Source organism: Triturus cristatus, chromosome 7 (genome assembly GCF_964204655.1).
Source record: "Triturus cristatus chromosome 7, aTriCri1.1, whole genome shotgun sequence".
Taxonomy (NCBI): domain Eukaryota; kingdom Metazoa; phylum Chordata; class Amphibia; order Caudata; family Salamandridae; genus Triturus; species Triturus cristatus.
Window position 1 is genome coordinate 1,209,414,089 of NC_140590.1, and position 26,044 is coordinate 1,209,440,132.

Genomic DNA, 26,044 nt, shown 5'->3' on the forward strand with positions numbered 1-26,044 from the left:
AACAGACCATTTTTTTAGTTTCTGAAGCATGTCGTAAGGGGGGTGGTTATCTCTTTCATCAAAAATCGGCCGTTTTTGATTGAACAATAAAGGCCTCCAAATGTTATTTTATTCACTTCCCGTGGAGGAGAAACACTTTTTAGGGCCGCAGAGTGAGTAAATTGGCCATTTTCATTCACTTTTACCCATTCCTCAAATCTCGTGTTTAAGGCCCCTGGAAGCATGAAAATCACTTTAAACATCTCATTTTATCTTTAAAAGTGATTTTCCACGTACAAATGTGAATTGTAGTTCAAAGAGGCAACATTTGAAAACAGACCATTTTTTTAGTTTCTGAAGCATGTCGTAAGGGGGGTGGTTATCTCTTTCATCAAAAATCGGACGTTTTTAATTGAACAATAAAGGCCTACAAATGTTATTTAATTCACTTTCTGGGGTGGAGAAACACTTTTTAAGGCCTCAGAGTGAATAAATTGGCCATTTTCATTCATATTTACCCATTCCTCAAATCTTGTGTTTAGGGCCCCTGGAAGCTTGAAAATCACTTTAAACATCTCATTTTATCTTTAAAAGTGATTTTCCACGTACAAATGTGAATTGTAGTTAAAAGAGGCAACATTTGAAAACGGACCATTTTTACGTTTCTGAAGCATGTCATAAGGGGGGTGGTTATCTCTTTCGTCAAAAATCGGGCGTTTTCGCTTGAACAATAAAGGCCTACAAATGTTATTTAGTTCACTTCCCGTGGAGGAGAAACACTTGTTAAGGCCGCAGAGTGAGTAAATTGGCCATATTCATTCACTTTTACCCATTCCTCAAATCTTGTGTTTAAGGCCCCTGGAAGCATGAAAATCACTTTAAACATCTCATTTTATCTTTAAAAGTGATTTTCCACGTACAAATGTGAATTGTAGTTTAAAGAGGCAACATTTGAAAACAGACCATTTTTTTAGTTTCTGAAGCATGTCGTAAGGGGGGGTGGTTATCTCTTTCATCAAAAATCGGACGTTTTCGATTGAACAATAAAGGCCTCCAAATGTTATTTTATTCACTTCCCGTGGAGGAGAAACACTTTTTAAGGCCGCAGAGTGAGTAAATTGGCCATTTCCATTCACTTTTACCCATTCCTCAAATCTCGTGTTTAAGGCCCCTGGAAGCATGAAAATCACTTTAAACATCTCATTTTATCTTTAAAAGTGATTTTCCACGTACAAATGTGAATTGTAGTTCAAAGAGGCAACATTTGAAAACAGACGATTTTTTTAGTTTCTGAAACATGTCGTAAGGGGGGGTGGTTATCTCTTTCATCAAAAATCGGACGTTTTTAATTGAACAATAAATGCCTACAAATGTTATTTAATTCACTTTCTGGGGTGGAGAAAAACTTTTTAAGGCCTCAGAGTGAATAAATTGGCCATTTTCATTCACTTTTACCCATTCCTCAAATCTTGTGTTTAGGGCCCCTGGAAGCTTGAAAATCACTTTAAACATCTCATTTTATCTTTAAAAGTGATTTTCCACGTTCAAATGTGAATGGTAGTTAAAAGAGGCAACATTTGATAACGGGCCATTTTTTACATTTCTGAAGCATGTCGTAAGGGGGGGTGGTTATCTCTTTCGTCAAAAATCGGGCGCTTTCGCTTGAACAATAAAGGCCTACAAATGTTATTTAGTTCACTTCCCGTGGAGGAGAAACACTTTTTAAGGCCGCAGAGTGAGTAAATTGGCCATATTCATTCACTTTTACCCATTCCTCAAATCTTGTGTTTAAGGCCCCTGGAAGCATGAAAATCACTTTAAACATCTCATTTTATCTTTAAAAGTGATTTTCCACGTACAAATGTGAATTGTAGTTCAAAGAGGCAACATTTGAAAACAGACCATTTTTTTAGTTTCTGAAGCATGTCGTAAGGGGAGGTGGTTATCTCTTCATCAAAAATCGGACATTTTTGATTGAACAATAAAGGCCTCCAAATGTTATTTTATTCACTTCCCGTGGAGGAGTAACACTTTTTAAGGCCGCAGAGTGAGTAAATTGGCCATATTCATTCACTTTTACCCATTCCTCAAATCTTGTGTTTAAGGCCCCTGGAAGCATGAAAATCACTTTAAACATCTCATTTTATCTTTAAAAGTGATTTTCCACGTACAAATGTGAATTGTAGTTTAAAGAGGCAACATTTGAAAACAGACCATTTTTTTAGTTTCTGAAGCATGTCGTAAGGGGGGGTGGTTATCTCTTTCATCAAAAATCGGACGTTTTCGATTGAACAATAAAGGCCTCCAAATGTTATTTTATTTACTTCCCGTGGAGGAGAAACACTTTTTAAGGCCTCAGAGTGAATAAATTGGCCATTTTCATTCACATTTACCCATTCCTCAAATCTTGTGTTTAGGGCCCCTGGAAGCTTGAAAATCACTTTAAACATCTCATTTTATCTTTAAAAAGTGATTTTCCACGTACAAATGTGAATTGTAGTTCAAAGAGGCAACATTTGAAAACAGACCATTTTTTTAGTTTCTGAAGCATGTCGTAAGGGGGGGTGGGTATCTCCTTCATCAAAAATCGGACGTTTTGAATTGAACAATAAAGGCCTACAAATGTTATTTTATTCACTTCCCGTGGAGGAGAAACACTTTTTAAGGCCGCAGAGTGAATAAATTGGCCATTTTCATTCACATTTACCCATTCCTCAAATCTTGTGTTTAGGGCCCCTGGAAGCTTGAAAATCACTTTAAACATCTCATTTTATCTTTAAAAGTGATTTTCCACGTACAAATGTGAATTGTAGTTCAAAGAGGCAACATTTGAAAACAGACCATTTTTTTAGTTTCTGAAGCATGTCGTAAGGGGGGGTGGTTATCTCTTTCATCAAAAATCGGACGTTTTTGATTGAACAATAAAGGCCTACAAATGTTATTTTATTCACTTCCCGTGGAGGAGAAAAACTTTTTAAGGCCTCAGAGTGAATAAATTGGCCATTTTCATTCACTTTTACCCATTCCTCAAATCTTGTGTTTAGGGCCCCTGGAAGCTTGAAAATCACTTTAAACGTCTCATTTTATCTTTAAAAGTGATTTTCCACGTTCAAATGTGAATTGTAGTTAAAAGAGGCAACATTTGATAACGGACCATTTTTTACGTTTCTGAAGCATGTCGTAAGGGGGGGGTTATCTCTTTCGTCAAAAATCGGGCGTTTTCGCTTGAACAATAAAGGCCTACAAATGTTATTTAGTTCACTTCCCGTGGAGGAGAAACACTTTTTAAGGCCGTAGAGTGAGTAAATTGGCCATATTCATTCACTTTTACCCATTCCTCAAATCTTGTGTTTAAGGCCCCTGGAAGCATGAAAATCACTTTAAACATCTCATTTTATCTTTAAAAGTGATTTTCCACGTACAAATGTGAATTGTAGTTCAAAGAGGCAACATTTGAAAACAGACCGTTTTTTTAGTTTCTGAAGCATGTCGTAAGGGGGGGTGGTTATCTCCTTCATCAAAAATCGGACGTTTTGAATTGAACAATAAAGGCCTACAAATGTTATTTAATTCACTTTCTGGGGTGGAGAAAAACTTTTTAAGGCCTCAGAGTGAATAAATTGGCCATTTTCATTCACTTTTACCCATTCCTCAAATCTTGTGTTTAGGGCCCCTGGAAGCTTGAAAATCACTTTAAACATCTCATTTTATCTTTAAAAGTGATTTTCCACGTACAAATGTGAATTGTAGTTAAAAGAGGCAACATTTGAAAACGGACCATTTTCACGTTTCTGAAGCATGTCATAAGGGTGGGTGGTTATCTCTTTCGTCAAAAATCGGGCGTTTTCGCTTGAACAATAAAGGCCTACAAATGTTATTTAGTTCACTTCCCGTGGAGGAGAAACACTTTTTAAGGCCGCAGAGTGAGTAAATTGGCCATATTCATTCACTTTTACCCATTCCTCAAATCTTGTGTTTAGGGCCCCTGGAAGCTTGAAAATCACTTTAAACGTCTCATTTTATCTTTAAAAGTGATTTTCCACGTTCAAATGTGAATTGTAGTTAAAAGAGGCAACATTTGAAAACGGACCATTTTCACGTTTCTGAAGCATGTCATAAGGGGGGGTGGTTATCTCTTTCGTCAAAAATCGGGCGTTTTCGCTTGAACAATAAAGGCCTACAAATGTTATTTAGTTCACTTCCCGTGGAGGAGAAACACTTTTTAAGGCCGCAGAGTGAGTAAATTGGCCATATTCATTCACTTTTACCCATTCCTCAAATCTTGTGTTTAAGGCCCCTGGAAGCATGAAAATCACTTTAAACATCTCATTTTATCTTTAAAAGTGATTTTCCACGTACAAATGTGAATTGTAGTTCAAAGAGGCAACATTTGAAAACAGACCATTTTTTTAGTTTCTGAAGCATGTCGTAAGGGGGGGTGGTTATCTCTTTCATCAAAAATCGGACGTTTTTGATTGAACAATAAAGGCCTCCAAATGTTATTTTATTCACTTCCCGTGGAGGAGAAACACTTTTTAAGGCCGCAGAGTGAGTACATTGGCAATTTTCATTCACTTTTACCCATTCCTCAAATCTTGTGTTTAGGGCCCCTGGAAGCTTGAAAATCACTTTAAACATCTCATTTTATCTTTAAAAGTGATTTTCCACGTACAAATGTGAATTGTAGTTCAAAGAGGCAACATTTGAAAACGGGCCATTTTTTACGTTTCTGAAGCTTGTCGTAAGGGGGGTGGTTATCTCTTTCGTCAAAAATCGGGCGTTTTCGCTTGAACAATAAAGGCCTACAAATGTTATTTAGTTCACTTCCCGTGGAGGAGAAACACTTTTTAAGGCCGCAGACTGAGTAAATTGGCCATATTCATTCACTTTTACCCATTCCTCAAATCTTGTGTTTAAGGCCCCTGGAAGCATGAAAATCACTTTAAACATCTCATTTTATCTTTAATAGTGATTTTCCACGTACAAATGTGAATTGTAGTTCAAAGAGGCAACATTTGAAAACAGACCATTTTTTACGTTTCTGAAGCATGTCGTAAATCGGGTGTTTTCGCTTGAACAATAAAGGCCTACAAATGTTATTTAGTTCACTTCCCGTGGAGGAGAAACACTTTTTAAGGCCGCTGAGTGAGTAAATTGGCCATATTCATTCACTTTTACCCATTCCTCAAATCTTGTGTTTAACGCCCCTGGAAGCATGAAAATCACTTTAAACATCTCATTTTATCTTTAAAAGTGATTTTCCACGTACAAATGTGAATTGTAGTTCAAAGAGGCAACATTTGAAAACAGACCTCTTTTTTAGTTTCTGAAGCATGTCGTAAGGGGGGGTGGTTATCTCTTTCATCAAAAATCGGACGTTTTTGATTGAACAATAAAGGCCTCCAAATGTTATTTTATTCACTTCCCGTGGAGGAGAAACACTTTTTAAGGCCGCAGAGTGAGTAAATTGGCCATTTTCACTCACTTTTACCCATTCCTCAAATCTCGTGTTTAAGGCCCCTGGAAGCACGAAAATCACTTTAAACATCTCATTTTATCTTTAAAAGTGATTTTCCACGTACAAATGTGATTTGTAGTTCAAAGAGGCAACATTTGAAAACAGACCATTTTTTTAGTTTCTGAAGCATGTCGTAAGGGGGGGTGGTTATCTCTTTCATCAAAAATCGGACGTTTTTAATTGAACAATAAAGGCCTACAAATGTTATTTAATTCACTTTCTGGGGTGGAGAAAAACTTTTTAAGGCCTCAGAGTGAATAAATTGGCCATTTTTATTCACTTTTACCCATTCCTCAAATCTTGTGTTTAGGGCCCCTGGAAGCTTGAAAATCACTTTAAACATCTCATTTTATCTTTAAAAGTGATTTTCCATGTACAAATGTGAATTGTAGTTAAAAGAGGCAACATTTGATAACGGATCATTTTTTACGTTTCTGAAGCATGTCGTAAGGGGGGGGTGGTTATCCCTTTCGTCAAAAATTGGGCGTTTTTGCTTGAACAATAAAGGCCTACAAATGTTATTTAGTTCACTTCCCGTGGAGGAGAAACACTTTTTAAGGCCGCAGAGTGAGTAAATTGGCCATATTCATTCACTTTTACCCATTCCTCAAATCTTGTGTTTAAGGCCCCTGGAAGCATGAAAATCACTTTAAACATCTCATTTTATCTTTAGAAGTGATTTTCCACGTACAAATGTGAATTGTAGTTCAAAGAGGCAACATTTGAAAACAGACCAGTTTTTTTAGTTTCTGAAGCATGTCGTAAGGGGGGGTGGTTATCTCTTTCATCAAAAATCGGACGTTTTTGATTGAACAATAAAGGCCTACAAATGTTATTTAATTCACTTTCTGGGGTGGAGAAAAACTTTTTAAGGCCTCAGAGTGAATACATTGGCCATTTTCATTCACATTTACCCATTCCTCAAATCTTGTGTTTAGGGCCCCTGGAAGCTTGAAAATCACTTTAAACATCTCATTTTATCTTTAAAAGTGATTTTCCACGCACAAAAGTGAATTGTAGTTCAAAGAGGCAACATTTGAAAACAGACCATTTTTTACGTTTCTGAAGCTAGTCGTAAGGGGGGGTCGTTATCTCTTTTGTCAAAAATCGGGCGTTTTCGCTTGAACAATAAAGGCCTACAAATGTTATTTAGTTCACTTCCCGTGGAGGAGAAACACTTTTTAAGGCCGCAGAGTGAGTAAATTGGCCATATTCATTCACTTTTACCCATTCCTCAAATCTTGTGTTTAAGGCCCCTGGAAGCATGAAAATCACTTTAAACATCTCATTTTATCTTTAAAAGTGATTTTCCATGTACAAATGTGAATTGTAGTTCAAAGAGGCAACATTTGAAAACAGACCATTTTTTTAGTTTCTGAAGCATGTCGTAAGGGGGGGTGGTTATCTCTTTCATCAAAAATCGGACGTTTTTGATTGAACAATAAAGGCCTCCAAATGTTATTTTATTCACTTCCCGTGGAGGAGAAACACTTTTTAAGGCCGCAGAGTGAGTAAATTGGCCATTTTCATTCACTTTTACCCATTCCTCAAATCTCGTGTTTAAGGCCCCTGGAAGCATGAAAATCACTTTAAACATCTCATTTTATCTTTAAAAGTGATTTTCCACGTGCAAATGTGAATTGTAGTTCAAAGAGGCAACATTTGAAAACAGACCATTTTTTTAGTTTCTGAAGCATGTCGTAAGGGGGGGTGGTTATCTCTTTCATCAAAAATCGGACGTTTTTAATTGAACAAAAAAGGCCTACAAATGTTATTTAATTTACTTTCTGGGGTGGAGAAAAACTTTTTAAGGCCTCAGAGTGAATAAATTGGCCATTTTCATTCATATTTACCCATTCCTCAAATCTTGTGTTTAGGGCCCCTGGAAGCTTGAAAATCACTTTAAACATCTCATTTTATCTTTAAAAGTGATTTTCCACGTACAAATGTGAATTGTAGTTAAAAGAGGCAACATTTGAAAACGGAACATTTTTACGTTTCTGAAGCATGTCATAAGGGGGGGTGGTTATCTCTTTCGTCAAAAATCGGGCGTTTTCGCTTGAACAATAAAGGCCTACAAATGTTATTCAGTTCACTTCCCGTGGAGGAGAAACACTTCTTGAGGCCGCAGAGTGAGTAAATTGGCCATATTCATTCACTTTTACCCATTCCTCAAATCTTGTGTTTAAGGCCCCTGGAAGCATGAAAATCACTTTAAATATCTCATTTTATCTTTAAAAGTGATTTTCCACGTACAAATGTGAATTGTAGTTCAAAGAGGCAACATTTGAAAACAGACCATTTTTTTAGTTTCTGAAGCATGTCGTAAGGGGGGGTGGTTATCTCTTTCATCAAAAATCGGACGTTTTTGATTGAACAATAAAGGCCTACAAATGTTATTTTATTCACTTCCCGTGGAGGAGAAAAACTTTTTAAGGCCTCAGAGTGAATAAATTGGCCATTTTCATTCACTTTTACCCATTCCTCAAATCTTGTGTTTAGGGCCCCTGGAAGCTTGAAAATCACTTTAAACGTCTCATTTTATCTTTAAAAGTGATTTTCCACGTTCAAATGTGAATTGTAGTTAAAAGAGGCAACATTTGAAAACGGACCATTTTCACGTTTCTGAAGCATGTCATAAGGGGGGGTGGTTATCTCTTTCGTCAAAAATCGGGCGTTTTCGCTTGAACAATAAAGGCCTACAAATGTTATTTAGTTCACTTCCCGTGGAGGAGAAACACTTTTTAAGGCCGCAGAGTGAGTAAATTGGCCATATTCATTCACTTTTACCCATTCCTCAAATCTTGTGTTTAAGGCCCCTGGAAGCATGAAAATCACTTTAAACATCTCATTTTATCTTTAAAAGTGATTTTCCACGTACAAATGTGAATTGTAGCTCAAAGAGGCAACATTTGAAAACAGACCATTTTTTTAGTTTCTGAAGCATGTCGTAAGGGGGGGTGGTTATCTCTTTCATCAAAAATCGGACGTTTTTGATTGAACAATAAAGGCCTCCAAATGTTATTTTATTTACTTCCCGTGGAGGAGAAACACTTTTTAAGGCCGCAGAGTGAGTACATTGGCAATTTTCATTCACTTTTACCCATTCCTCAAATCTTGTGTTTAGGGCCCCTGGAAGCTTGAAAATCACTTTAAACATCTCATTTTATCTTTAAAAGTGATTTTCCATGTTCAAATGTGAATTGTAGTTCAAAGAGGCAACATTTGAAAACGGGCCATTTTTTACGTTTCTGAAGCTTGTCGTAAGGGGGGGTGGTTATCTCTTTCATCAAAAATCGGGCGTTTTCGCTTGAACAATAAAGGCCTACAAATGTCATTTAGTTCACTTCCCGTGGAGGAGAAACACTTTTTAAGGCCGCAGACTGAGTAAATTGGCCATATTCATTCACTTTTACCCATTCCTCAAATCTTGTGTTTAAGGCCCCTGGAAGCATGAAAATCACTTTAAACATCTCATTTTATCTTTAATAGTGATTTTCCACGTACAAATGTGAATTGTAGTTCAAAGAGGCAACATTTGAAAACAGACCATTTTTTACGTTTCTGAAGCATGTCGTAAATCGGGTGTTTTCGCTTGAACAATAAAGGCCTACAAATGTTATTTAGTTCACTTCCCGTGGAGGAGAAACACTTTTTAAGGCCGCTGAGTGAGTAAATTGGCCATATTCATTCACTTTTACCCATTCCTCAAATCTTGTGTTTAAGGCCCCTGGAAGCATGAAAATCACTTTAAACATCTCATTTTATCTTTAAAAGTGATTTTCCACGTACAAATGTGAATTGTAGGTCAAAGAGGCAACATTTGAAAACAGATCATTTTTTTAGTTTCTGAAACATGTCGTAAGGGGGGGTGGTTATCTCTTTCATCAAAAATCGGACGTTTTTGATTGAACAATAAAGGCCTCCAAATGTTATTTTATTCACTTCCCGTGGAGGAGAAACACTTTTTAAGGCCGCAGAGTGAGTAAATTGGCAATTTTCATTCACTTTTACCCATTCCTCAAATCTTGTGTTTAGGGCCCCTGGAAGCTTGAAAATCACTTTAAACATCTCATTTTATCTTTAAAAGTGATTTTCCACGTACAAATGTGAATTGTAGTTAAAAGAGGCAACATTTGATAACGGACCATTTTTTACGTTTCTGAAGCATGTCGTAAGGGGGGGGTGGTTATCCCTTTCGTCAAAAATTGGGCGTTTTCGCTTGAACAATAAAGGCCTACAAATGTTATTTAGTTCACTTCCCGTGGAGGAGAAACACTTTTTAAGGCCGCAGAGTGAGTAAATTGGCCATATTCATTCACTTTTACCCATTCCTCAAATCTTGTGTTTAAGGCCCCTGGAAGCATGAAAATCACTTTAAACATCTCATTTTATCTTTAAAAGTGATTTTCCACGTACAAATGTGAATTGTAGTTAAAAGAGGCAACATTTGAAAACGGACCATTTTTTACGTTTCTGAAGCATGTCGTAAGGGGGGGTGGTTATCTCTTTCGTCAAAAATCGGGCGTTTTCGCTTGAACAATAAAGGCCTACAAATGTTATTTAGTTCACTTCCCGTGGAGGAGAAACACTTTTTAAGGCCGCAGAGTGAGTAAATTGGCCATATTCATTCACTTTTACCCATTCCTCAAATCTTGTGTTTAAGGCCCCTGGAAGCATGAAAATCACTTTAAACATCTCATTTTATCTTTAAAAGTGATTTTCCACGTACAAATGTGAATTGTAGTTCAAAGAGGCAACATTTGAAAACAGACCATTTTTTTTGTTTCTGAAGCATGTTGTAAGGGGGGGTGGTTATCTCTTTCATCAAAAATCGGACGTTTTTGATTGAACAATAAAGGCCTACAAATGTTATTTAATTCACTTTCTGGGGTGGAGAAAAACTTTTTAAGGCCTCAGAGTGAATAAATTGGCCATTTTCATTCACATTTACCCATTCCTCAAATCTTGTGTTTAAAGCCCCTGGAAGCATGAAAATCACTTTAAACATCTCATTTTATCTTTAAAAGTGATTTTCCACGTACAAATGTGAATTGTAGTTCAAAGAGGCAACATTTGAAAACAGACCATTTTTTTAGTTTCTGAAGCATGTTGTAAGGGGGGGTGGTTATCTCTTTCATCAAAAATCGGACGATTTTGATTGAACAATAAAGGCCTCCAAATGTTATTTTCTTCACTTCCCGTGGAGGAGAAACACTTTTTAAGGCCGCAGAGTGAGTAAATTGGCCATTTCCATTCACTTTTACCCATTCCTCAAATCTCGTGTTTAAGGCCCCTGGAAGCATGAAAATCACTTTAAACATCTCATTTTATCTTTAAAAGTGATTTTCCACGTACAAATGTGAATTGTAGTTCAAAGAGGCAACATTTGAAAACAGACCTTTTTTTAGTTTCTGAAGCATGTCGTAAGGGGGGGGGTTATCTCTTTCATCAAAAATCGGACGTTTTTAATTGAACAATAAAGGCCTACAAATGTTATTTAATTCACTTTCTGGGGTGGAGAAAAACTTTTTAAGGCCTCAGAGTGAATAAATTGGCCATTTTTATTCACTTTTACCCATTCCTCAAATCTTGTGTTTAGGGCCCCTGGAAGCTTGAAAATCACTTTAAACATCTCATTTTATCTTTAAAAGTGATTTTCCACGTACAAATGTGAATTGTAGTTAAAAGAGGCAACATTTGATAACGGACCATTTTTTACGTTTCTGAAGCATGTCGTAAGGGGGGGGTGGTTATCCCTTTCGTCAAAAATTGGGCGTTTTCGCTTGAACAATAAAGGCCTACAAATGTTATTTAGTTCACTTCCCGTGGAGGAGAAACACTTTTTAAGGCCGCAGAGTGAGTAAATTGGCCATATTCATTCACTTTTACCCATTCCTCAAATCTTGTGTTTAAGGCCCCTGGAAGCATGAAAATCACTTTAAACATCTCATTTTATCTTTAAAAGTGATTTTCCACGTACAAATGTGAATTGTAGTTCAAAGAGGCAACATTTGAAAACAGACCATTTTTTTAGTTTCTGAAGCATGTCGTAAGGGGGGGTGGTTATCTCTTTCATCAAAAATCGGACGTTTTTGATTGAACAATAAAGGCCTACAAATGTTATTTAATTCACTTTCTGGGGTGGAGAAAAACTTTTTAAGGCCTCAGAGTGAATACATTGGCCATTTTCATTCACATTTACCCATTCCTCAAATCTTGTGTTTAGGGCCCCTGGAAGCTTGAAAATCACTTTAAACATCTCATTTTATCTTTAAAAGTGATTTTCCACGTACAAATGTGAATTGTAGTTCAAAGAGGCAACATTTGAAAACAGACCATTTTTTACGTTTCTGAAGCTAGTCGTAAGGGGGGGTGGTTATCTCTTTTGTCAAAAATCGGGCGTTTTCGCTTGAACAATAAAGGCCTACAAATGTTATTTAGTTCACTTCCCGTGGAGGAGAAACACTTTTTAAGGCCGCAGAGTGAGTAAATTGGCCATATTCATTCACTTTTACCCATTCCTCAAATCTTGTGTTTAAGGCCCCTGGAAGCATGAAAATCACTTTAAACATCTCATTTTATCTTTAAAAGTGATTTTCCACGTACAAATGTGAATTGTAGTTCAAAGAGGCAACATTTGAAAACAGACCATTTTTTTAGTTTCTGAAGCATGTTGTAAGGGGGGGTGGTTATCTCTTTCATCAAAAATCGGACGTTTTTGATTGAACAATAAAGGCCTCCAAATGTTATTTTATTCACTTCCCGTGGAGGAGAAACACTTTTTAAGGCCGCAGAGTGAGTAAATTGGCCATTTCCGTTCACTTTTACCCATTCCTCAAATCTCGTGTTTAAGGCCCCTGGAAGCATGAAAATCACTTTAAACATCTCATTTTATCTTTAAAAGTGATTTTCCACGTACAAATGTGAATTGTAGTTCAAAGAGGCAACATTTGAAAACAGACCTTTTTTTAGTTTCTGAAGCATGTCGTAAGGGGGGGGGTTATCTCTTTCATCAAAAATCGGACGTTTTTAATTGAACAATAAAGGCCTACAAATGTTATTTAATTCACTTTCTGGGGTGGAGAAAAACTTTTTAAGGCCTCAGAGTGAATAAATTGGCCATTTTTATTCACTTTTACCCATTCCTCAAATCTTGTGTTTAGGGCCCCTGGAAGCTTGAAAATCACTTTAAACATCTCATTTTATCTTTAAAAGTGATTTTCCACGTACAAATGTGAATTGTAGTTAAAAGAGGCAACATTTGATAACGGACCATTTTTTACGTTTCTGAAGCATGTCGTAAGGGGGGGGTGGTTATCCCTTTCGTCAAAAATTGGGCGTTTTCGCTTGAACAATAAAGGCCTACAAATGTTATTTAGTTCACTTCCCGTGGAGGAGAAACACTTTTTAAGGCCGCAGAGTGAGTAAATTGGCCATATTCATTCACTTTTACCCATTCCTCAAATCTTGTGTTTAAGGCCCCTGGAAGCATGAAAATCACTTTAAACATCTCATTTTATCTTTAAAAGTGATTTTCCACGTACAAATGTGAATTGTAGTTCAAAGAGGCAACATTTGAAAACAGACCATTTTTTTAGTTTCTGAAGCATGTCGTAAGGGGGGGTGGTTATCTCTTTCATCAAAAATCGGACGTTTTTGATTGAACAATAAAGGCCTACAAATGTTATTTAATTCACTTTCTGGGGTGGAGAAAAACTTTTTAAGGCCTCAGAGTGAATACATTGGCCATTTTCATTCACATTTACCCATTCCTCAAATCTTGTGTTTAGGGCCCCTGGAAGCTTGAAAATCACTTTAAACATCTCCTTTTATCTTTAAAAGTGATTTTCCACGTACAAATGTGAATTGTAGTTCAAAGAGGCAACATTTGAAAACAGACCATTTTTTACGTTTCTGAAGCTTGTCGTAAGGGGGGGTGGTTATCTCTTTCGTCAAAAATCGGGCGTTTTCGCTTGAACAATAAAGGCCTACAAATGTTATTTAGTTCACTTCCCGTGGAGGAGAAACACTTTTTAAGGCCGCAGAGTGAGTAAATTGGCCATATTCATTCACTTTTACCCATTCCTCAAATCTTGTGTTTAAGGCCCCTGGAAGCATGAAAATCACTTTAAACATCTCATTTTATCTTTAAAAGTGATTTTCCACGTACAAATGTGAATTGTAGTTCAAAGAGGCAACATTTGAAAACAGACCTTTTTTTAGTTTCTGAAGCATGTCGTAAGGGGGGGTGGTTATCTCCTTCATCAAAAATCGGACGTTTTGAATTGAACAATAAAGGCCTACAAATGTTGTTTAATTCACTTTCTGGGGTGGAGAAAAACCTTTTAAGGCCTCAGAGTGAATAAATTGGCCATTTTCATTCACATTTACCCATTCCTCAAATCTTGTGTTTAGGGCCCCTGGAAGCTTGAAAATCACTTTAAACATCTCATTTTATCTTTAAAAGTGATTTTCCACGTACAAATGTGAATTGTAGTTCAAAGAGGCAACATTTGAAAACAGACCATTTTTTTAGTTTCTGAAGCATGTCGTAAGGGGGGGTGGTTATCTCTTTCATCAAAAATCGGACGTTTTTTATTGAACAATAAAGGCCTACAAATGTTATTTAATTCACTTTCTGGGGTGGAGAAAAACGTTTTAAGGCCTCAGAGTGAATAAATTGGCCATTTTCATTCACATTTACCCATTCCTCAAATCTTGTGTTTAAGGCCCCTGGAAGCATGAAAATCACTTTAAACATCTCATTTTATCTTTAATAGTGATTTTCCACGTACAAATGTGAATTGTAGTTCAAAGAGGCAAGATTTGAAAACGGACCATTTTTTACGTTTCTGAAGCATGTCGTAAGGGGGGGTGGTTATCTCTTTCGTCAAAAATCGGGTGTTTTCGCTTGAACAATAAAGGCCTACAAATGTTATTTAGTTCACTTCCCGTGGAGGAGAAAGACTTTTTAAGGCCGCAGACTGAGTAAATTGGCCATTTCCATTCACTTTTACCCATTCCTCAAATCTTGTGTTTAGGGCCCCTGGAAGCTTGAAAATCACTTTAAACATCTCATTTTATCTTTAAAAGTGATTTTCCACGTACAAATGTGAATTGTAGTTAAAAGAGGCAACATTTGATAACGGACCATTTTTTACGTTTCTGAAGCATGTCGTAAGGGGGGGGTGGTTATCCCTTTCGTCATAAATCGGGCGTTTTCGCTTGAACAATAAAGGCCTACAAATGTTATTTAGTTCACTTCCCGTGGAGGAGAAACACTTTTTAAGGCCGCAGAGTGAGTAAATAGGCCATTTTCATTCACTTTTACCCATTCCTCAAATCTCGTGTTTAAGGCCCCTGGAAGCATGAAAATCACTTTAAACATCTCATTTTATCTTTAAAAGTGATTTTCCACGTACAAATGTGAATTGTAGTTCAAAGAGGCAACATTTGAAAACAGACCATTTTTTTAGTTTCTGAAGCATGTCGTAAGGGGGGGTGGTTATCTCTTTCGTCAAAAATCGGGCGTTTTCGCTTGAACAATAAAGGCCTACAAATGTTATTTAGTTCACTTCCCGTGGAGGAGAAACACTTTTTAAGGCCGCAGAGTGAGTAAATTGGCCATATTCATTCACTTTTACCCATTCCTCAAATCTTGTGTTTAAGGCCCCTGGAAGCATGAAAATCACTTTAAACATCTCATTTTATCTTTAAAAGTGATTTTCCATGTACAAATGTGAATTGTAGTTCAAAGAGGCAACATTTGAAAACGGACCATTTTTTACGTTTCTGAAGCTTGTCGTAAGGGGGGTGGTTATCTCTTTCGTCAAAAATCTGGCGTTTTCGCTTGAACAATAAAGGCCTACAAATGTTATTTAGTTCACTTCCCGTGGAGGAGAAAGACTTTTTAAGGCCGCAGACTGAGTAAATTGGCCATATTCATTCACTTTTACCCATTCCTCAAATCTTGTGTTTAGGGCCCCTGGAAGCTTGAAAATCACTTTAAACATCTCATTTTATCTTTAAAAGTGATTTTCCACGTACAAATGTGAATTGTAGTTAAAAGAGGCAACATTTGATAACGGACCATTTTTTACGTTTCTGAAGCATGTCGTAAGGGGGGGGTGGTTATCCCTTTCGTCATAAATCGGGCGTTTTCGCTTGAACAATAAAGGCCTACAAATGTTATTTAGTTCACTTCCCGTGGAGGAGAAACACTTTTTAAGGCCGCAGAGTGAGTAAATAGGCCATTTTCATTCACTTTTACCCATTCCTCAAATCTCGTGTTTAAGGCCCCTGGAAGCATGAAAATCACTTTAAACATCTCATTTTATCTTTAAAAGTGATTTTCCACGTACAAATGTGAATTGTAGTTCAAAGAGGCAACATTTGAAAACAGACCATTTTTTTAGTTTCTGAAGCATGTCGTAAGGGGGGGTGGTTATCTCTTTCGTCAAAAATCGGGCGTTTTCGCTTGAACAATAAAGGCCTACAAATGTTATTTAGTTCACTTCCCGTGGAGGAGAAACACTTTTTAAGGCCGCAGAGTGAGTAAATTGGCCATATTCATTCACTTTTACCCATTCCTCAAATCTTGTGTTTAAGGCCCCTGGAAGCATGAAAATCACTTTAAACATCTCATTTTATCTTTAAAAGTGATTTTCCACGTACAAATGTGAATTGTAGTTAAAAGAGGCAACATTTGAAAACGGACCATTTTTTTAGTTTCTGAAGCATGTCGTAAGGGGGGGTGGTTATCTCTTTCATCAAAAATCGGACGTTTTTGATTGAACAATAAAGGCCTACAAATGTTATTTAATTCACTTTCTGGGGTGGAGAAAAACTTTTTAAGGCCTCAGAGTGAATAAATTGGCCATTTTCATTCACTTTTACCCATTCCTCAAATCTTGTGTTTAGGGCCCCTGGAAGCTTGAAAATCACTTTAAACATCTCATTTTATCTTTAAAAGTGATTTTCCACGTACAAATGTGAATTGTAGTTAAAAGAGGCAACATTTGATAACGGACCATTTTTTACGTTTCTGAAGCATGTCGTAAGGGGGGGGTGGTTATCCCTTTCGTCAAAAATTGGGCGTTTTCGCTTGAACAATAAAGGCCTACAAATGTTATTTAGTTCACTTCCCGTGGAGGAGAAACACTTTTTAAGGCCGCAGAGTGAGTAAATTGGCCATATTCATTCACTTTTACCCATTCCTCAAATCTTGTGTTTAAGGCCCCTGGAAGCATGAAAATCACTTTAAACATCTCATTTTATCTTTAAAAGTGATTTTCCACGTACAAATGTGAATTGTAGTTAAAAGAGGCAACATTTGAAAACGGACCATTTTTTACGTTTCTGAAGCATGTCGTAAGGGGGGGTGGTTATCTCTTTCGTCAAAAATCGGGCGTTTTCGCTTGAACAATAAAGGCCTACAAATGTTATTTAGTTCACTTCCCGTGGAGGAGAAACACTTTTTAAGGCCGCAGAGTGAGTAAATTGGCCATATTCATTCACTTTTACCCATTCCTCAAATCTTGTGTTTAAGGCCCCTGGAAGCATGAAAATCACTTTAAACATCTCATTTTATCTTTAAAAGTGATTTTCCACGTACAAATGTGAATTGTAGTTCAAAGAGGCAACATTTGAAAACAGACCATTTTTTTTGTTTCTGAAGCATGTTGTAAGGGGGGGTGGTTATCTCTTTCATCAAAAATCGGACGTTTTTGATTGAACAATAAAGGCCTACAAATGTTATTTAATTCACTTTCTGGGGTGGAGAAAAACTTTTTAAGGCCTCAGAGTGAATAAATTGGCCATTTTCATTCACATTTACCCATTCCTCAAATCTTGTGTTTAAAGCCCCTGGAAGCATGAAAATCACTTTAAACATCTCATTTTATCTTTAAAAGTGATTTTCCACGTACAAATGTGAATTGTAGTTCAAAGAGGCAACATTTGAAAACAGACCATTTTTTTAGTTTCTGAAGCATGTTGTAAGGGGGGGTGGTTATCTCTTTCATCAAAAATCGGACGATTTTGATTGAACAATAAAGGCCTCCAAATGTTATTTTCTTCACTTCCCGTGGAGGAGAAACACTTTTTAAGGCCGCAGAGTGAGTAAATTGGCCATTTCCATTCACTTTTACCCATTCCTCAAATCTCGTGTTTAAGGCCCCTGGAAGCATGAAAATCACTTTAAACATCTCATTTTATCTTTAAAAGTGATTTTCCACGTACAAATGTGAATTGTAGTTCAAAGAGGCAACATTTGAAAACAGACCTTTTTTTAGTTTCTGAAGCATGTCGTAAGGGGGGGGGTTATCTCTTTCATCAAAAATCGGACGTTTTTAATTGAACAATAAAGGCCTACAAATGTTATTTAATTCACTTTCTGGGGTGGAGAAAAACTTTTTAAGGCCTCAGAGTGAATAAATTGGCCATTTTTATTCACTTTTACCCATTCCTCAAATCTTGTGTTTAGGGCCCCTGGAAGCTTGAAAATCACTTTAAACATCTCATTTTATCTTTAAAAGTGATTTTCCACGTACAAATGTGAATTGTAGTTAAAAGAGGCAACATTTGATAACGGACCATTTTTTACGTTTCTGAAGCATGTCGTAAGGGGGGGGTGGTTATCCCTTTCGTCAAAAATTGGGCGTTTTCGCTTGAACAATAAAGGCCTACAAATGTTATTTAGTTCACTTCCCGTGGAGGAGAAACACTTTTTAAGGCCGCAGAGTGAGTAAATTGGCCATATTCATTCACTTTTACCCATTCCTCAAATCTTGTGTTTAAGGCCCCTGGAAGCATGAAAATCACTTTAAACATCTCATTTTATCTTTAAAAGTGATTTTCCACGTACAAATGTGAATTGTAGTTCAAAGAGGCAACATTTGAAAACAGACCATTTTTTTAGTTTCTGAAGCATGTCGTAAGGGGGGGTGGTTATCTCTTTCATCAAAAATCGGACGTTTTTGATTGAACAATAAAGGCCTACAAATGTTATTTAATTCACTTTCTGGGGTGGAGAAAAACTTTTTAAGGCCTCAGAGTGAATACATTGGCCATTTTCATTCACATTTACCCATTCCTCAAATCTTGTGTTTAGGGCCCCTGGAAGCTTGAAAATCACTTTAAACATCTCATTTTATCTTTAAAAGTGATTTTCCACGTACAAATGTGAATTGTAGTTCAAAGAGGCAACATTTGAAAACAGACCATTTTTTACGTTTCTGAAGCTAGTCGTAAGGGGGGGTGGTTATCTCTTTTGTCAAAAATCGGGCGTTTTCGCTTGAACAATAAAGGCCTACAAATGTTATTTAGTTCACTTCCCGTGGAGGAGAAACACTTTTTAAGGCCGCAGAGTGAGTAAATTGGCCATATTCATTCACTTTTACCCATTCCTCAAATCTTGTGTTTAAGGCCCCTGGAAGCATGAAAATCACTTTAAACATCTCATTTTATCTTTAAAAGTGATTTTCCACGTACAAATGTGAATTGTAGTTCAAAGAGGCAACATTTGAAAACAGACCATTTTTTTAGTTTCTGAAGCATGTTGTAAGGGGGGGTGGTTATCTCTTTCATCAAAAATCGGACGTTTTTGATTGAACAATAAAGGCCTCCAAATGTTATTTTATTCACTTCCCGTGGAGGAGAAACACTTTTTAAGGCCGCAGAGTGAGTAAATTGGCCATTTCCATTCACTTTTACCCATTCCTCAAATCTCGTGTTTAAGGCCCCTGGAAGCATGAAAATCACTTTAAACATCTCATTTTATCTTTAAAAGTGATTTTCCACGTACAAATGTGAATTGTAGTTCAAAGAGGCAACATTTGAAAACAGACCTTTTTTTAGTTTCTGAAGCATGTCGTAAGGGGGGGGGTTATCTCTTTCATCAAAAATCGGACGTTTTTAATTGAACAATAAAGGCCTACAAATGTTATTTAATTCACTTTCTGGGGTGGAGAAAAACTTTTTAAGGCCTCAGAGTGAATAAATTGGCCATTTTTATTCACTTTTACCCATTCCTCAAATCTTGTGTTTAGGGCCCCTGGAAGCTTGAAAATCACTTTAAACATCTCATTTTATCTTTAAAAGTGATTTTCCACGTACAAATGTGAATTGTAGTTAAAAGAGGCAACATTTGATAACGGACCATTTTTTACGTTTCTGAAGCATGTCGTAAGGGGGGGGTGGTTATCCCTTTCGTCAAAAATTGGGCGTTTTCGCTTGAACAATAAAGGCCTACAAATGTTATTTAGTTCACTTCCCGTGGAGGAGAAACACTTTTTAAGGCCGCAGAGTGAGTAAATTGGCCATATTCATTCACTTTTACCCATTCCTCAAATCTTGTGTTTAAGGCCCCTGGAAGCATGAAAATCACTTTAAACATCTCATTTTATCTTTAAAAGTGATTTTCCACGTACAAATGTGAATTGTAGTTCAAAGAGGCAACATTTGAAAACAGACCATTTTTTTAGTTTCTGAAGCATGTCGTAAGGGGGGGTGGTTATCTCTTTCATCAAAAATCGGACGTTTTTGATTGAACAATAAAGGCCTACAAATGTTATTTAATTCACTTTCTGGGGTGGAGAAAAACTTTTTAAGGCCTCAGAGTGAATACATTGGCCATTTTCATTCACATTTACCCATTCCTCAAATCTTGTGTTTAGGGCCCCTGGAAGCTTGAAAATCACTTTAAACATCTCCTTTTATCTTTAAAAGTGATTTTCCACGTACAAATGTGAATTGTAGTTCAAAGAGGCAACATTTGAAAACAGACCATTTTTTACGTTTCTGAAGCTTGTCGTAAGGGGGGGTGGTTATCTCTTTCGTCAAAAATCGGGCGTTTTCGCTTGAACAATAAAGGCCTACAAATGTTATTTAGTTCACTTCCCGTGGAGGAGAAACACTTTTTAAGGCCGCAGAGTGAGTAAATTGGCCATATTCATTCACTTTTACCCATTCCTCAAATCTTGTGTTTAAGGCCCCTGGAAGCATGAAAATCACTTTAAACATCTCATTTTATCTTTAAAAGTGATTTTCCACGTACAAATGTGAATTGTAGTTCAAAGAGGCAACATTTGAAAACAGACCTTTTTTTAGTTTCTGAAGCATGTCGTAAGGGGGGGTGGTTATCTCCTTCATCAAAAATCGGACGTTTTGAATTGAACAATAAAGGCCTACAAATGTTGTTTAATTCACTTTCTGGGGTGGAGAAAAACCTTTTAAGGCCTCAGAGTGAATAAATTGGCCATTTTCATTCACATTTACCCATTCCTCAAATCTTGTGTTTAGGGCCCCTGGAAGCTTGAAAATCACTTTAAACATCTCATTTTATCTTTAAAAGTGATTTTCCACGTACAAATGTGAATTGTAGTTCAAAGAGGCAACATTTGAAAACAGACCATTTTTTTAGTTTCTGAAGCATGTCGTAAGGGGGGGTGGTTATCTCTTTCATCAAAAATCGGACGTTTTTTATTGAACAATAAAGGCCTACAAATGTTATTTAATTCACTTTCTGGGGTGGAGAAAAACGTTTTAAGGCCTCAGAGTGAATAAATTGGCCATTTTCATTCACATTTACCCATTCCTCAAATCTTGTGTTTAAGGCCCCTGGAAGCATGAAAATCACTTTAAACATCTCATTTTATCTTTAATAGTGATTTTCCACGTACAAATGTGAATTGTAGTTCAAAGAGGCAAGATTTGAAAACGGACCATTTTTTACGTTTCTGAAGCATGTCGTAAGGGGGGGTGGTTATCTCTTTCGTCAAAAATCGGGTGTTTTCGCTTGAACAATAAAGGCCTACAAATGTTATTTAGTTCACTTCCCGTGGAGGAGAAAGACTTTTTAAGGCCGCAGACTGAGTAAATTGGCCATTTCCATTCACTTTTACCCATTCCTCAAATCTTGTGTTTAGGGCCCCTGGAAGCTTGAAAATCACTTTAAACATCTCATTTTATCTTTAAAAGTGATTTTCCACGTACAAATGTGAATTGTAGTTAAAAGAGGCAACATTTGATAACGGACCATTTTTTACGTTTCTGAAGCATGTCGTAAGGGGGGGGTGGTTATCCCTTTCGTCATAAATCGGGCGTTTTCGCTTGAACAATAAAGGCCTACAAATGTTATTTAGTTCACTTCCCGTGGAGGAGAAACACTTTTTAAGGCCGCAGAGTGAGTAAATAGGCCATTTTCATTCACTTTTACCCATTCCTCAAATCTCGTGTTTAAGGCCCCTGGAAGCATGAAAATCACTTTAAACATCTCATTTTATCTTTAAAAGTGATTTTCCACGTACAAATGTGAATTGTAGTTCAAAGAGGCAACATTTGAAAACAGACCATTTTTTTAGTTTCTGAAGCATGTCGTAAGGGGGGGTGGTTATCTCTTTCGTCAAAAATCGGGCGTTTTCGCTTGAACAATAAAGGCCTACAAATGTTATTTAGTTCACTTCCCGTGGAGGAGAAACACTTTTTAAGGCCGCAGAGTGAGTAAATTGGCCATATTCATTCACTTTTACCCATTCCTCAAATCTTGTGTTTAAGGCCCCTGGAAGCATGAAAATCACTTTAAACATCTCATTTTATCTTTAAAAGTGATTTTCCATGTACAAATGTGAATTGTAGTTCAAAGAGGCAACATTTGAAAACGGACCATTTTTTACGTTTCTGAAGCTTGTCGTAAGGGGGGTGGTTATCTCTTTCGTCAAAAATCTGGCGTTTTCGCTTGAACAATAAAGGCCTACAAATGTTATTTAGTTCACTTCCCGTGGAGGAGAAAGACTTTTTAAGGCCGCAGACTGAGTAAATTGGCCATATTCATTCACTTTTACCCATTCCTCAAATCTTGTGTTTAGGGCCCCTGGAAGCTTGAAAATCACTTTAAACATCTCATTTTATCTTTAAAAGTGATTTTCCACGTACAAATGTGAATTGTAGTTAAAAGAGGCAACATTTGATAACGGACCATTTTTTACGTTTCTGAAGCATGTCGTAAGGGGGGGGTGGTTATCCCTTTCGTCATAAATCGGGCGTTTTCGCTTGAACAATAAAGGCCTACAAATGTTATTTAGTTCACTTCCCGTGGAGGAGAAACACTTTTTAAGGCCGCAGAGTGAGTAAATAGGCCATTTTCATTCACTTTTACCCATTCCTCAAATCTCGTGTTTAAGGCCCCTGGAAGCATGAAAATCACTTTAAACATCTCATTTTATCTTTAAAAGTGATTTTCCACGTACAAATGTGAATTGTAGTTCAAAGAGGCAACATTTGAAAACAGACCATTTTTTTAGTTTCTGAAGCATGTCGTAAGGGGGGGTGGTTATCTCTTTCGTCAAAAATCGGGCGTTTTCGCTTGAACAATAAAGGCCTACAAATGTTATTTAGTTCACTTCCCGTGGAGGAGAAACACTTTTTAAGGCCGCAGAGTGAGTAAATTGGCCATATTCATTCACTTTTACCCATTCCTCAAATCTTGTGTTTAAGGCCCCTGGAAGCATGAAAATCACTTTAAACATCTCATTTTATCTTTAAAAGTGATTTTCCACGTACAAATGTGAATTGTAGTTCAAAGAGGCAACAATTGAAAACAGACCATTTTTTTAGTTTCTGAAGCATGTCGTAAGGGGGGGTGGTTATCTCTTTCATCAAAAATCGGACGTTTTTGATTGAACAATAAAGGCCTACAAATGTTATTTAATTCACTTTCTGGGGTGGAGAAAAACTTTTTAAGGCCTCAGAGTGAATAAATTGGCCATTTTCATTCACATTTACCCATTCCTCAAATCTTGTGTTTAGGGCCCCTGGAACTTGAAAATCACTTTAAACATCTCATTTTATCTTTAAAAGTGATTTTCCACGTACAAATGTGAATTGTAGTTCAAAGAGGCAACATTTGAAAACGGACCTTTTTTTACGTTTCTGAAGCTTGTCGGAAGGGGGGTGGTTATCTCTTTCGTCAAAAATCGGGCGTTTTCGCTTGAACAATAAAGGCCTACAAATGTTATTTAGTTCACTTCCCGTGGAGGAGAAACACTTTTTAAGGCCGCAGAGTGAGTAAATTGGCCATATTCATTCACTTTTACCCATTCCTCAAATCTTGTGTTTAAGGCCCCTGGAAGCATGAAAATCACTTTAAACATCTCATTTTATCTTTAAAAGTGATTTTCCATGTACAAATGTGAATTGTAGTTCAAAGAGGCAACATTTGAAAACGGACCATTTTTTACGTTTCTGAAGCTTGTCGTAAGGGGGGGTGGTTATCTCTTTCGTCAAAAATCGGGCGTTTTCGCTTGAACAATAAAGGCCTACAAATGTTATTTAGTTCACTTCCCGTGGAGGAGAAACACTTTTTAAGGCCGCAGAGTGAGTAAATTGGCCATATTCATTCACTTTTACCCATTCCTCAAATCTTGTGTTTAAGGCCCCTGGAAGCATGAAAATCACTTTAAACATCTCATTTTATCTTTAAAAGTGATTTTCCACGTACAAATGTGAATTGTAGTTCAAAGAGGCAACATTTGAAAACAGACCATTTTTTTAGTTTCTGAAGCATGTCGTAAGGGGGGGTGGTTATCTCTTTCATCAAAAATCGGACGTTTTTGATTGAACAATAAAGGCCTCCAAATGTTATTTTATTCACTTCCCGTGGAGGAGAAACACTTTTTAAGGCCGCAGAGTGAGTAAATTGGCCATTTTCATTCACTTTTACCCATTCCTCAAATCTCGTGTTTAAGGCCCCTGGAAGCATGAAAATCACTTTAAACATCTCATTTTATCTTTAAAAGTGATTTTCCACGTACAAATGTGAATTGTAGTTAAAAGAGGCAACATTTGAAAACGGACCATTTTTACGTTTCTGAAGCATGTCATAAGGGGGGGTGGTTATCTCTTTCGTCAAAAATCGGGCGTTTTCGCTTGAACAATAAAGGCCTACAAATGTTATTTAGTTCACTTCCCGTGGAGGAGAAACACTTTTTAAGGCCGCAGAGTGAGTAAATTGGCCATATTCATTCACTTTTACCCATTCCTCAAATCTTGTGTTTAAGGCCCCTGGAAGCATGAAAATCACTTTAAACATCTCATTTTATCTTTAAAAGTGATTTTCCACGTACAAATGTGAATTGTAGTTCAAAGAGGCAACATTTGAAAACAGACCATTTTTTTAGTTTCTGAAGCATGTCGTAAGGGGGGGTGGTTATCTCTTTCATCAAAAATCGGACGTTTTTGATTGAACAATAAAGGCCTCCAAATGTTATTTTATTCACTTCCCGTGGAGGAGAAACACTTTTTAAGGCCGCAGAGTGAGTAAATTGGCAATTTTCATTCACTTTTACCCATTCCTCAAATCTTGTGTTTAGGGCCCCTGGAAGCTTGAAAATCACTTTAAACATCTCATTTTATCTTTAAAAGTGATTTTCCACGTACAAATGTGAATTGTAGTTAAAAGAGGCAACATTTGAAAACGGACCATTTTTTACGTTTCTGAAGCATGTCGTAAGGGGGGGTGGTTATCTCTTTCGTCAAAAATCGGGCGTTTTCGCTTGAACAATAAAGGCCTACAAATGTTATTTAGTTCACTTCCCGTGGAGGAGAAACACTTTTTAAGGCCGCAGAGTGAGTAAATTGGCCATATTCATTCACTTTTACCCATTCCTCAAATCTTGTCTTTAAGGCCCCTGGAAGCATGAAAATCACTTTAAACATCTCATTTTATCTTTAAAAGTGATTTTCCACGTACAAATGTGATTTGTAGTTCAAAGAGGCAACATTTGAAAACAGACCATTTTTTTAGTTTCTGAAGCATGTTGTAATGGGGGGTGGTTATCTCTTTCATCAAAAATCGGACGTTTTTGATTGAACAATAAAGGCCTCCAAATGTTATTTTATTCACTTCCCGTGGAGGAGAAACACTTTTTAAGGCCGCAGAGTGAGTAAATTGGCCATTTCCATTCACTTTTACCCATTCCTCAAATCTTGTGTTTAGGGCCCCTGGAAGCTTGAAAATCACTTTAAACATCTCATTTTATCTTTAAAAGTGATTTTCCACGTACAAATGTGAATTGTAGTTCAAAGAGGCAACATTTGAAAACAGACCATTTTTTACGTTTCTGAAGCTAGTCGTAAGGGGGGGTGGTTATCTCTTTTGTCAAAAATCGGGCGTTTTCGCTTGAACAATAAAGGCCTACAAATGTTATTTAGTTCACTTCCCGTGGAGGAGAAACACTTTTTAAGGCCGCAGAGTGAGTAAATTGGCCATATTCATTCACTTTTACCCATTCCTCAAATCTTGTGTTTAAGGCCCCTGGAAGCATGAAAATCACTTTAAACATCTCATTTTATCTTTAAAAGTGATTTTCCACGTACAAATGTGAATTGTAGTTCAAAGAGGCAACATTTGAAAACAGACCATTTTTTTAGTTTCTGAAGCATGTTGTAAGGGGGGGTGGTTATCTCTTTCATCAAAAATCGGACGTTTTTGATTGAACAATAAAGGCCTCCAAATGTTATTTTATTCACTTCCCGTGGAGGAGAAAC